Source organism: Tamandua tetradactyla, chromosome 5, assembly GCF_023851605.1.
Source record: "Tamandua tetradactyla isolate mTamTet1 chromosome 5, mTamTet1.pri, whole genome shotgun sequence".
NCBI lineage: Eukaryota > Metazoa > Chordata > Mammalia > Pilosa > Myrmecophagidae > Tamandua > Tamandua tetradactyla.
Genome location: NC_135331.1, coordinates 55,309,360 through 55,324,503, shown reverse-complemented (window position 1 = coordinate 55,324,503; position 15,144 = coordinate 55,309,360).

Genomic DNA, 15,144 nt, shown 5'->3' with positions numbered 1-15,144 from the left:
GCAATAATGACACCGACTTCAGCAGGTCAGGGTGGGGTTTTAGGAATGATTTATAATAAAGCTTTTAAAAGAAACTGTAAGGCAATTGTGTTGTTATTATTATAGCTTTTATTATGGGGAAGGCCCAGAGCTCTCCAGGAGCATAAAAACCACCCCCACCCCACCATATTTCTCTGCCCCTAATTTTATGAGGCTGCAATCAAGTGGTCTTTCACCTCCAAGCAGTTGAGGAGCAGGGCAGAAAACTGCAGGACCTGACCCACGTGTCTGCCCTGGGCCCATGAATCACCAGCTCCTTTCAGAAGGCTGGGATCTGCCAGTACATTTCCAATATTCACTGGGAGTACCAAGCAAGCACACTCCTATGATCCTTTCCAAATCTAGAGGGAGATGGTCATGCCCGGCAGCTACCCAGCACTCTGCTTCCCAACCCCACCACCTGGGACTAAATCTGCAGGTAAATAAGGTATGGAGGAAAAGAGCAGAGGGCAGCCATATAGGATCTGTAACAGGTGGGTCTGGTGAGGAGAAGGCTCACTGCAGGGAGCTCCTGAGATAGCAAGGGGAGCTAAGAGGGACTAAGACAGGGTGGGAGTTGGAAGGGCCATGCCTAGGGGTCACAAATGCAAACATTTTCTGGGGCCAGGCAGACAATGAGCAAAACCGGACAAGTAGCAACAGTGGTGAAATAGCCAGCAGGATTAACAGACTGTCATCAAGTGGAAACTGACTTTTGGAGAGAAATGGGGAATCTGGGTTTTTGTGTGAAATCTCCTACGTATTAACCAGGAACTAATTCAAAAAATCTGTAAATCTATTTGTGAGGCTGTGGGCCACGTGCCAATGCTTGGCTGCCATTTTGCAAGTTGTACCTACCTAGAAGGTGAGTGAGGAAAGAGCAAATCACATTGAGAATGTAAAAGCCACTTTTAACCACTGTTCAATATCATACAAAAGAAAGAGGAAAGGTTATGCAGTATTCAGCTGGGGAGCCTTGCCTTTGGGGAGCCAGCCTGGGAACTCATGGGTCGATAGGTGTAGATTAGGGACCATATTGTAATCATTTATTAGCATCAGAGAGCTTGCAAATAAGGAAGGAAGAATTAAAAATTAATTAAAAGGACCTCAATAAAATAGGCAGTTACAATGAAATAGGGTTCCCATGTTTGCTGGCCTCAGAGCCCTGATACATAGCACTGTGGAATGTGGTTCAGAAACAAAGCAAGTATGGGTAGGTCAGCACCAAAGGGAGGGGGCTGGATGAACCCGTTCTCTCAATTCTCCAAGTAGAGACAAGGCCAAGGAATGAGGAAGGGACTGCGAAAATGAGCACCCAAATCAGTCCTTCTCTCTCAAAGACGGAAAACCTCAAATCTGGCAGTACCAGTTTCTTTTTCATCATCCGAACTGAAATCTGCCTCATCCCTTCAATGTCAAAGCCCTCATTTTCCTTTGTAGGGGATTTTTTTAGTGTGTCTGAGCTCCCAAAAGACCAGGTAAGAAGTCCCTGTACAGCCCAACTGAGCTGCCTGTATAATGAGTGCTTGCTCACGGTCGTCTGCATGGCACCTCTGTGGCAGTGACGATGGCTGATGGGTCCAGGAAACAGATCAGGTTGGAGGCAGAAAAAATGGAAGAGGGATACCTGAGCAGAGCCCAGAATGGGAATGTGTGAAACGCAGTCCCACCGATGAGTCCCATTTAAACAAAAACACATGAAAACCATAGGGCAGCCCAATATTGTCGTGAAAGCCGGTCTGACAATGCCAACCCAGTAGCTATCAAAAGAGTAGGAGGGGTAACCTTGCGCAACACAGCTCTGACTGCCTGTGTCAGTTTCCGAGGGCTTCCTGTAACAAAGGACCACACCGTGGTAGCTTACAACAACAGAGGTATATTCTCTCCATTCTTGAGCCACAAGGCAAAATCAAGGTATCAGCTGGGTCCTGCTCCCTCTGAAGCCTATAGAGAAACGTCCTTCCTTGCCACTTTCAGCTTCTAGGAATTCCTGGAGTCCCTTGGTTTATGGCAGCATAATTCCAATCTTTGCTACCATCATCACATGACTTTATTCCCTGTGTGTGTGTGCAACTTTTCCTCTTCTTTTGAGGAGGTCAGTCATGGGTCAGGGCCCCCCCTAATCCAGCATGAGCGGATCTTAACTTGAGTACATCTGCAAAGACCCTATTTCCATTCACAGTTTCCACATGGACATGATCTTGAGGAGCCACTATTCAATGCAGTACACAGCCCCCACTTCCACACTCTACTGTATTTGTTTGCCTTCACTCTCCTAACGCCCCCCCCCCCAAAAAAAAGATAAGCAGAGTTTTGAATTCATGTCAGCAAAGCACAGGATTCATAGTAACTTAGTCTCTTATTTCTAGAACATTTGCTTTGTCTCAACTAGATCCCCAATTCCTTCTACTCTTTAACGTGTTTCACAGCATCTAACGCACACCAAACACCCACCAAACAATTTAGGAAAAGAATTCATGAATAGCAAATGGAACAAATTCTCAAACCTTGGTGCTATCTATTTTCACAACTGAGCAACACATAATTAGTGTGACCGAAAGATAATGAAACTGATATCTTTTTCCAGTTTTATGCATCACAGGAAAAGAAGGGCTTTTAAAAATCCATGCCTTTAACACAATTAATAACAGATTTCTTTTTTAACAAACAAAGCAATTTCTGTATACCCAAAAGAGAATCTTCACCTTCAATGTAATCTTCACAGCTCACTGCACAATCTCTTTTACAATAGCCAGTGGTGTTGTATCTCCCATCTTTCAAGGTTGTATTTGGAATTTAGAAGCATGTCTGATGAATTATAGGATAGATGATCAAGCTGGATTATGCCGTTATAAAGGAACTGGTCTACTTTCCTCATAGGTTTATAAGATGCCTCTGGAAAGCACTTCCGGGAATATAATTCCTAAAATCTTTTTGAGAACAATGAATTAACTGAATGTTATCATTATTAGTTATTTACTAAGCTATACTCTTTCTGTAAAATAAGGATATAGACAAAGATAAGTATATTAGCGGAATATATGTATATTATATACTTGTAAACCTATGTATATAGACATACACATGTTCATCAGTATTGCTTAATAAACAAGATCTCCCACCACAGATAAGCAAAATTTGTACCAATCAAAGATTTCCACAGCATGAAGCATTTACTGGGCTCATCATTATCTCAGATAGTTACTGAAAAGCAAACCAAAACAAACAAAAAGAAAATACTCTGATAAGGAAGCAATGATACGACAACAATATAATCAGTTTAAATCACATAATGATGTTTTTGAGAGAAACTGAAGGCAGTTTACAGGCATTAATTTTCCTAAGGGAAAGCACAAACCACATCTCTTCTGCCAGTGATTCTTGGCTGTTTATGCAATGCCGAGCCATTATTTGCTGTGTGGAGAATTTTATATTAACCGCAAAGAAAAAACAATCAATAATGTTTCCTAGAATGGCCTCAGCACTTCTCATCTTCCTAGCACTTGACAAACATGGGTGAATTCAGTCTCCCATGGCCCCAGAGAAATAAACGCATAGAGTCACACTTTCACCCAGGGAAGGTCACTGAGAAAGGTACAAAGGTCAAGTTAAGTGCCCGCCTCTCTGTGGGGAGTTAGAGTCAGGGTCAGCCTGGAGGTGAGAATTCCGCATTTGGACTAGGCAGTCCTACTCCCAAACTCTTAAACCCTCCATCCCCATCTCCTCCTTCCATCTTCAGAGAATGGTGGTCTTGAAATCGAGGCGCCCCACAGTCTGTGGCAGGGTAGAAAATGTGTTTTCAAGTCAAATATCTATCAATCAACACACATTGATTTTCTTTAATTATCTCCACGGAGCAGACTTGACTCTGAGAGAGCTGATGTGATTTGAAAAATGTATCACCTATCTGTCAGGCATGTATAATTTATGAAGGCCTTTTCATTCAAGGTCTCCAGTCCAAAGCAGGCAATTTGTGAGTTATTAACATGTTATTAGATATATCCTATTAGGATTTGCAGACTTTCAGTCACTTGCACAAAAGAAAAAAGAGACACTACATAAATTTTCACCTGCGTTCTTAAGCTCAGAAGACTCTGATTCTCACACCGTCCAATAAATCCATTCCAAGGAAACAGCTGTTACAATGACTCCATCAAAAAAGTATATCTTTAATAATCAAGCTCTTTGGTTTAAAACAAGTATGCTTTAGTCAGGCTTCTACTTCATTGAGTCATATTACAGGGACATACTTTCCATTCACAGTGCTTGCCATTACTGAAATTAAACTCAACAGAAATCTTCGGGAATTTTTATTGTCAACATATGCTCCTGATTTGGAGGGCAGATCATCTATTTTATAGAAAATTGACTTAAAGATCACTAAAAACACTTAATTCATGAGGCCCTATGTCCTTTACATTAGGCATCACTTTCTAAGTAATATTAAATTTAGGTAAGTCCGAAGAATATGGCACGGATTTCTATTAATCTGGTAAGAGAATTATACTTAACTTCATATGTCTTACTGTCTTACATACAGCAAAAATGAAGCGAGAATAAATAGACATATTTCTCCAGTCGTAGAAAAGGATAAACAGGTGTTAGAGTGAGTGACCAGATTCTATTTTTATCTCTACATGCCTTATTTCAGATTAGTCAGTGATAGCTAATAAATATGTATTGATCACATGTCCCAGGAACTGTCTTGAAGATTCAGCAAAGCACGACGCCCCAGCACAGTGTGTGGGGTCGGGGAAGTCATCCCGAAGGGAGCTTCTGGGGCTTGGAGCTGAAGGGAGCCCAAGGGTGAGGGCCAGTCAGCCAGAGGCCACTGCCCCTGTGAAGGCCCGTGGGGGAGGGATGGGGACAGAGTTGGAGAGGGGAGACATCCAGCAGGCAGGGGAGAAGCTGGGGCTGGGTACCAGGCCAAGGAGGCCTGGAGCGTTCATTCTGAGAACCTCAGGGGGTCATCGAGGTTTTCAAGCATGGGGTGGCAGGAGCAGGGTAGCGCCTAAGGGACATACAAAACTAATCACTCTGCAGGAAAAGGCCCTGAGAGTAAAGCTCTTTTTATAAAACCTGTCTCAAATCTGAGTTTGAGGTGATATTTTTAAACTAAAAAAAAAAAAAAGAAGAAGAAGAGTTCACTTTCCTAAAACCACTTGGCAAACCCAGATTCATAGATTGTTTTTCCTATGCAATTACTGCTACAGCTCTCTGAGGTGGGTGTGAGAAAAGGTGGCACGATGGAGAGGGGCAATTAACTGCTTTATTATTAAATATTTCCGTCCACCAGAAATCATAGACAAACAATAATCACCACCATGCCATGTTTCTTTTCTTTTCTTTTTAGAATTTTAGAATTAAAATATTACGGCCATAAACTGATTCACCTGTGTATATCTCCCTCGCCTCCAGTGACCACCATTATCCAGAAATTCTTTTGTATTCTTCCTCACATCCTTATCTCTACTTTTATTATGACTGTGTGTAGCCATTTGTGATATGTAGTCTTTATGATTTTTTTTTTTTTTTTTAGAGAAAGGGGGAAAGGTGGGAGGGAGGGAAAAGGGTGATGGTGGTGTTCGGGTGGGGGCCGAGGCGGGAGGGGAAAGTGGGTCTGGGTCTATGACGTGTTTTTAAACTTTGGTTTCATAGTATATGTACAATTCTGCAACTTGCTTTATTTCATCCATTATGTTTTTTAGATGAATTCATTTTGTCCCGTAGAGTTCTAGAGCATTCGTTTTAGCTGCTGTATGAATATTGTATGATTATAGCACACATTGCATTTACTCTCTTATTGGTGGATATTTAGGTACTTTGCACCCCCCTCTTTTTTTTTGTCTAACGAACTGCAGCAATGAGCATCCTTGTGTTTTATCCATCTCCTGATCCTCATGTGTGAGAGTTTCCCTGAGGGATAATATTTATGTAAAATGGTTTAGTGCTTTGGAGGAAAGCAGCCTACTAAGCTGAAATAATATTCTAATGCTGATAGTGATAATAATGGCAATCATATGTTCAGATTACAAAGAATAGTTCAAAAATCCCCATTTTCAGGACTTGGCTATTTTAAAATACATTAAATCACTTGTATTGAAATTAAGAATGGTCATGTAAAGGTCAACCAGAATTTGATCAAGTTTTTAATTCAGTGGCTAAAACTCTAAAGGGTCTTATCTAAGTGGGAAATCTGGTTGAAAGAGCTGAGTGTTTCCAATTTAAGATATACGCCAAGTAGACCTAAATAGCAAGGGAACCGGGAATAGATGTACCGAGAAAAAAAAATCTTGACAGGTTTGGGTTAGCATCTCATTGAACAAACTTCCCAAATCCCTGAGGCTCTTCCAACATCAAGAATTGTACAGAATTAGCGATAGAGGGATAGGATTTTTCAGTCTGATTTTTAAAAATTTTTTTTCTTTCTACAAATTAACAATTTAGGGCCAGGCTAGAGTCAGGACTTCCATTCATATCTTTCCTGTGTGTGTGTTGTTGTTTTTTTCTCTCCATCACTCATCTACAATACTCAGCCACCTTGTCAGAACCTGCCCTTTAGCTAAGTGAACCGAGAATGAGAAATCCTTCTGAACGGTACAGCAGTCCCACGTGGGTGAATGGCAGCTCTTCGATGGGAAGAAATTAAGTAGAGGATCCATCCCCTCTAATGCAGGCCAAGGGTGAAGGTCTCAGATCTCACCACCTGCCTACAACGCACAGAAGAATGCTTTCCAGCAGCCTCCAGAGGCCCCTCACTACTCTCACCGTAACCCAGAAATGCCAGCATGTGCTTACAGGCAGAGGGACACGGACACTTTTGATTTATAAGGAACTTGGCGATCACCTCATTTAAACCCCTTTATTTTGCAGAAAAGGAAGCCCATCAAAACTAAATATCTTGCCCATGGTCACAGAGGAAACTATTGGCATAACTAAGACATCCAACTCTCCATTTCATGCTCTCTCCTTCACTATGTGGCTTCTACATCATGCTAATATATCGTGCTAATTCATCCTCTTTTTTTTTTCTTGTTTTCAATTTCTCTTTTATTTTTCTTTATTAGAGAAGTTGTGGATTTATAGAATAATCATGCATAAAATACAGGATTTGGATATACCACCCTATTATTAAAAATGTGTACTGGTATGGAACCAATCAATAGTTATAACTAACGATGGCACATTTTTTAAATTGTACTATTCGCAACTGTCCATGGTTAACTTAGGTTTCACTATTTGTGTAGTATGGTTCCATGGATTTTTTAAAACTATTTTTATTGTTATCATATATACAATCTAACGTTTCCCCTTTTAATCATATTAATATATATTTCAGTGCTGTTATTTATGCTTACAGTGTTGTGCTACCATCGCCATCCTTTACTAAAACATTACCATCATTTCAAATAGGAACCCTGTATATTTTAAGCCTTAATTTCCCATTCCCTATCCCCACCCCAGCCCCTAGTAACCTATATTCTAAATTCTGACTCTATGAGTTTGCTTATTTGCATTGTTTCAAACCCGTGAGATCGTACAATATCTGTCCTTTTGTAACTGGCTTAATCCACTCAATACGATGTCTTCAAGGTCCTTTCATGTTGCTGCATGTGTCAAGACTTCATTCCTTTTTGACAGCTGAATAATGTTCCTCTGTATGTATACACCACATTTCAATTATCCATTCATCAGCATCAGCTTATGATCACTTAAGTTGTTTCCATCTTTTGACGATTATGAATAATGCTGCTATGAACGTCAGTGTGAAAATATCTGTTCAAGTCCTGACTTTCAATTCTTTGGGGTATATACCTGCCAGTGGGATTGTCAGGTCATATGGTAGCTCTATATTTAGTTTTCTGAGGGACTGCTAAGCTATCTTCCACAGCAGCTGTACCATTTTACATTGCCACCAGCAATGAATGGATGCTCCTGTTTCTCCACATCCTCCCCAACATTTTTTATTTTCCTTTTTTTTAATAGCAGCCATTCAAATGGGTATGAAATGATATCTCATTGTGATTTTGATTTCCATTTCCCTTATGACTAATGATGTTGAGCATCTTTTCATGCTTTCTGACCATTTGTTTATCTTCTTTGAAGAAATGTCTGTTCAAGTCTTTTGCCCATTTTTTAATTGGGTTTTTTATCTTTTTGTTGTTGAGTTGAAGGATTTCTTTACATATACTGGATATTAAACTCTTAGCAGATATGTAGTTTCCAAATATTTTCTCCCATTATATAGGTTGGTGTTTTACTTCTGTGATAAAGTCCTTTGAGATGCAAAGTTTTTCATTTGGTGAAGTCCCATTTATCTATTTTTTCTTTTATTGCTTGTGCATTGGGTGTAAAGTCTAAGAAACTTTTGCCTAACACAATGTCCTGAAATGCTTCCCAATGCTTTGTTCTAGGGATTTGATAATACTGGCCATTACATTTAGGTCTTTGATCTATTTAGAGTTGATTTTTGTATATTGTGTGAGGTAATGTTCCTATTTTATTTATTTATTTATTTGCAAATGGAGATCCAGTTTTCCCATCATCATTTGCCTATTCTTTCCCAATTGCGTGGTCTTCACAACTTTTTCAAAAATCAGTTGACTGTAAATATGAGTATTGATTTCTGAGGTCTCAATTCTATCCCATTGGTCTATATGTCTGACCTTGAGTCAATACTATGCTGTTTTGATTATGGTGACTTTATATTACATTTTAAGACTAGGAAGTATGTGTCCTCCAAGTTCATTCTTTTTCAATATGGCTTTAGCTATTCAGGGCCCATTACCCTTCTATATAAATTTGATGGTTGGCTTTTCCCATTTCTGCAAAGAAGGTAGTTGGAATTTTGATTGGGATTGTGTTGAATCTATAAATTGCTTTTTATAGGATTGATATCTTAATAATATTTATTTGCCAAAACTTTTCGGCTGTACTTTAGGTCATGATTAGAAAGTTCCTGTGGCAGATTATATTAATATTTGTATTCATTTGTTCTGCCTCCCTGTGAGAGGTTTATACTTTCTGTCCCATTGACCTCAGGCTTGACCATTTGACTTGCTTTTATCAATGATATGTGAGTGGAAGTGAGTGGAAATATTCAATGGAAAAGCACTGAGCATTTCCTCCATCTATCTGTTTTTTCTTCTAAGTCCATATGTCCTAGATAGGGACTATTCCTTCCCAGAACCAAGAGCTGCACCTGACTCACAATAAACATACTGTGAATGAGAAACAAACTTTTGTTGTCATAGCCACTGACATTTTTTCTTTTTCTGTTTTTTTTTTAATGCTGTATGGAGGGGTCACATTTCATTATTTTTCCATGTAAGTATCCCATTATTGCAGCACCATTTGTTAAGTTTTTGTTTGTTTGTTTTGCTTGTTTGTTTTTGGGGAGAAGTACATGGACTGGGAATGGAATCCAGGTCTCCCACATGGCAGGCAAGAATTCTACCACTGAACTACCCTTGCACTTTGTTCTAGTTTGCTAGCTACCGGAATGCAATATACCAGAAACAGAATGGCTTTTAAAAAAGGGAATTCAATAAATTGCTAGTTTACAGTTCTAAGGCTGAGAAAATGTCACAATTAAAACAAGTCTATAGAAATGTCCAATCTAAGGCACCCAGGGAACAATACCTTGGTTCAAGAAGACCATGAAGTTCAATGCTTCTCTCTCAGCTGGAAGGGCACATGGCAAACAAGGTGGCATCTATTGGCTTTCTCATGGCTCCACAAAAGGGATTCTCTCCAGAATGTTTCCTCTTTTAAAGTGATGCCAGTAAGCAACTCCACCTTCAATGGGTGGAGACACACCTCCATGGAAACAATCAAAATGCTCCCACCAAGCAATAGTGAATGAGGATTAAAGGATATGGTTTTTCTGGGGTCCACCACAGATTCAAACCAGCACACACTCCCATCAGCCATTAATATTTTAGGGTTCTTTGTTATTGTAGCATAATCTGGTAAAGCTGACCAATCTAGTTCCCAAGAAACATTAGAATTAAAGAAAAAAAAACTTGGTCAGTCATAACAACAACAAAACGATTTAAAATTGTGGATAGAGAGATCAACTTAATATTTTATTTTTAAGATGCTAAGTCATAATTCACTCATTTTTTCCTTTCATCAATTCACTTCCATGTTGCACAGCATTTCCTTTACAAAACCAATGTAAAAAGAAGGGTTTATGCTTCTCAAGAACATGTCTCACACCAAAGGAATTAATACGTATAAACATGACATGGAGATGTTCTATCTTAGCATCAATTGCTCATAATTTTACCGGGTCCTGGAAGGGAAGCTAAAGAGTAGGATCAATTGAGAAGTTCAATATACCAAGTGCCAAGATTCTAGGGGCCAAAGGGTCAGGTACTTTTCTTTATGCCAATCCATGATGGTGATCATCCAACAACCGCTGTCTCTGAGGCCAGCATGCCATTGCCACCAGGAATCCAGCAATAAAGTCCATCCTGCTGGATTGGGGAAGACAGAACAACCTTTGGCTACCTGCTACCATTCCTTTGGAGACAGTCAACAGGGCAACTCCTCATTTGACCAAATACAAGGCACCATTAGGTCCTGATTTACATTTTAGTGGCAGAAACAGATTAAAACCAAAGAAAATAATAGATAAACACAGATTTTGTGCAGAAATATGGGAAACAATTAAATCCCACAATAGGGGATCACAGCACCAATTGTTTTAGATAGTAAAAATCTCTCACAGAGCATGACATTTTAGCTGATATCAGAAGGATGAGATGAATTCAGCCATGAAAAGAAAGAACTGGGCAAAGTGCGTCCCAAGCAGTGAGGACAGGAATTTCAAAGACTGATGGATATAAAAGAGCATGGCATGTCCAAGGAACAGGTAGACTTTCAGGGAAATGGACTTGTGATTTGGGTCATAGGACAAAACTCAGAGACAGAATAACCCAGACTGAACCAGGTACAGGAAGTGCACCGTGGGGAAATAGGCTTTCTAAAATGCTGAAAAACTAGAGACAAGACATTTGTTTTCAGGCATAAGTGAACACTAACTCCCCTCCAATGAGGAGGTGGCTTTGCCAATGATGAATTTGGCTCAAACCTGGAAAGTCCAAGTGCACAGTACATGATATTAGGATAAATTTTTATGTGACCCCTATATATAAAAGACCTGTGGTGTAGCAAAGTTGTTCTGTTTTCTTAGAACCAGAATGGCCTTATCCTGTTCTGTGCAATGAGAGAAATGCCCACCCAATATACACTACATCTGCTCCTGTCCTCTGTGGACCTCTTTCTGTGAAAAGATTCTGGTTCTATAATGCTAATCAGGACACGAGTGTGTGTGTGTGCATGTGTGTGTGTGTGTGTGAGTTCTCTTGTTGCCAACCCATAACCCAACTAGAAGCAGGTGTGGCTGCTGCCTAGTCAGAGCTGGTTGGAGAGGATAAGAATGAGACAAGGTATGAGACCATTAGAGGTACAGTCATGGACAATGCCACCCTGTCCCCTGTAATGCATAGGAAGACATCTGGGCTTTATTCAGGAGAGCAATAAGAAGGGAAAAGAAAGTCTTTAGAAGGCATGTGGTCTGATTCATGCTGACTCAGAGTCCCCCTGGCTGCTGTGAGTAGAGTAGATTGGAAGGAGGCAGTGAAGACACCAATAAGGGTTTTCAGCTGAAGTGAGCCAGGCAAGAGACTGCAGTGGCACAGACGAAAAGAGGGTGGTTTTGAGAGTTATATGGCAGAGCTTGGTGATGCACTGATATGGGAGAAAAGAAAAAGAGAAGAGAGGAGAATGTTTTCTAGGGTTTGGGGTTTGAACAACTGCATACGTAATAGTGCCATTTGCTGAAATGATGAAGAATGTTGAGTCAAGACACATATTTGGTGGTAGAAAGGAGAGGAAATCAGGCATTCATTTCTGGCCAATTCAGGTGTAAAATTTTGTAAAATGCCCGGGTGGTGCCAGGCAGGCAGCTGGATAGACAAGTGTGGGGTTCAGGGGAAAGAGCAGCGCTGTGACTATGAATTAGGTAATGACTGAACACTGATGGTGTGAAGAAAGCAAGCTTCACATATTGTTGAGAAATTATTCTTCTAGAACCACAGATTTATTTTTCCCAAATAAACTTATAATAAGAAGCAAATACAATGAGCCTTAATTGTTTCTGACTAAAAATTTGGGTTTGAGAATCTATGTAGAAATGGAGTTGCGGGATAAAGTTAGTGGGTCATTAAAAATGCTGGTAGGCGCACAACAGCTTAGGTACATAAATCCATTCTTCTACCCCAGACATATTCTAATATATACAATTTCTTATACCAGACATATAGTGAATAAATGCAATTCCTTACAACAAATATGTAAAACAAGCATTGCAGTAACCATAACCTCAAAGTGAAAGATGTTATTCCATAGACTATTATAATAAGCCTCAGCAGTAAAAAAGTGAAATATCTCAGGAGATTTCTTTACCTTCAGCAAGAAAAAACAGCCAGAAATTCAATTTCACAATGAAAAGATCAAGTATATATAAATCTAACCTCAACAGGACTTTTAACCCACCTGGCTAGTACACTCTATTCTTGGTGCCTTTATGATAACTTTTTGTAAATATTCTTCAAACTTTTAGAGCAATAGACAAGGAGTAGCCCAATGTTTGGCATTCTCAAATTGTCTACTTGTGTCAACAATCTTCCTCTCAAGATTTCTCAGTAAATACTATTTCTCATTAAATCCCATGGCCTACAATTTCCACTACAATGTTACCCAAGGTTGACTCAAAGAGTTTGGGCTATGATAATCTTCTTAACAATGGACTGGATGAAATCATCTGGAGAGCAAGTATATACCTGGAGGTGGGCCTGGAGGAAGATTAGAGGCCATGTCCAGAAGCGGGATAGGGTGAGTGAGACTGAGAGGAGTGAAGTAGGAGGAATATTAGAAAATATTGGATCAGAGTTGTTATGGGCATTTGTTGATTTTGTTGACCAGTGTTCAGTCTCTTCCTTGTGGTAACAGGACCCCAAGTAAGGTGTAGGGGGACCACGCTCCCCCCACTCTAAATGCGATTTGGGCAAAACAAATTCTTCCTTAAGTGCTAGGAGTGAAGTATTGAGCCTAGACTTAAGCCAATTCATGCATTCCATCCTCCTTATCACAGTGGTGGTTCAGGATTTAGGGCAAGGCAATAGGGCTGATCAACGCCCAGGACTTCTTGGCTGAGGCATCTTTTCCTGCTGGGTTTGCACATGAGTAATTGAAAGAGTGAAGTCTCGGAAGGCCTTCTTGTCACCATGAGAGGAAAGTATGTATGAAAATCCAATTTGAAGAAAGTGGAGCCAGGAAATCTGGAAATAGAAAGCAGATCCTGGTAGCTCCATCTTAGCTCCTGTATCAGACCACACCCAAAGCTAGACTGCCCAGGACAGTTTGATTAGATGAGTCAATAAGTTATCATTCTGCTTGATCAAGTTTGACATGGTTTTCTCTTGCCACCAATGAAGTCCTAATTTATGGAGAAAGCAAAAGAAAAGCATGCTTCAAAAAGTGCTTAACTGTGGTACATGCTGATTAAAGGCCTAGCATATTGAGTCAGAAAATTTCCTGAGGATTTGGCAACACAGTAGCTATTGGGAGTTGCCAGAAATTGAATTGTGTCCCCCATAAGACATGTTAAAGTCCCCAGTTCTGTAGGTGTGAACTCATTTGTAAGTAGGATCTTTAATGAGCCTGTTAAAATGAAGCCAAATTAAACCTGGATGGGCTTTAATCAAATATGACTGGAGTCCTATAAGGAGAACAAATCTGGACATGGAAGTAGAAGGAGATAGAAGGAGACAGATTGCCCTGTGTGATAGAGGCAGAGATTGAGCCACCACCAGAACACTACAGACTCAGGGAAAGCTTGGCCTGTCAATACCTTGACTTTGGACTTCTAGACTCCAAAACTGTGAGCCAATGCATTCCTGTTGCTTAAGCCCACCCGTTTGTGGTATATTTTATAGCAGCCCTGGAAAACTAAGAGCGGAGCCTTGACGAGATCAATGTGGCAGTGCAGCGGTGGGTTGAAAAGCAGATTAAGTGGTCCACTAGAATATCTTCCGTGCACATATACTGTCAGTCATGGCTTCTAATTGATACAGTAGAGCAAAGAGAACTCCAGACAGAGAACCAGTAGAAGTAAATGCCAGATACAGCTCAGCCACTAACCAGCTGTGTGACCTTGGACAATTTGCTTCTTAATATCTTGGGGTTTAACAGTTTCCTCATCTGTCAAGTAATTAAGCCTGTCTGGCACCCAAGGTCCTCTCCAGCTCTAAAAGTCTCAGTATTTTTCTATTTCCAGCAAACCTGTTCCGAAACTTTTGTGGAAGGAAAAGCCATCCAGCTCTACCTGGGTTTCATGAGCCTTCTTGCCTCTGCTGCTGAATTAAATTCTCCTTGGCTTGCTTTGCATTTCATAGTAATCACTGCATTGGAGCCCACAGAACAGTTGTGGTTAGCTTGTGCAGGACACTGGATGAGCCATGCTTGTCTCTAGCATTCCAGATGAGTCTCTGCTCTTTGATCTCCGGTGGCTGACACTCTTAGTATGTCTTCTTTCTTTGGGGGCCTCTATACCACTGCTACCCCTGACATCAGTCTCACCATTTACTGAAGATACAAATTATGGGCTTCCCAGGTATCTGTCCAGGATTTCTTCTCAGGCCATTTGGTCTTCTAAAAGGGAAAGGTTTGGGCATAGTTGTCATTCTTGGCAGGATCTTTTCTGAAAAAATGTCAAATATACACTGTTCTTTACTTCACTCCATGGGCCAGTCCCATGGCAAACTGGACACAAGCCATAAAGCAAACCATGTACAAAATGTCAGTAGCCATTAAAATGCATCCCTCTTACGTAGCTCAATCGGGAACAGGACAGTTGAGGTTAATTTTTCAGTGGGATACCACATCGAATATATCAGCACTAACAATGAGGTTCCATTTCCCTGAGTCAGCTTTAAAAATAATGTTGACTTTTATGGTCAATACATTATAGATCACTGTATTTATGTCAGAACATATTGGCATGAAAATAAATCAATAAAAATATTAATACATGGGCCTTGGGTTTAAACGAAACTC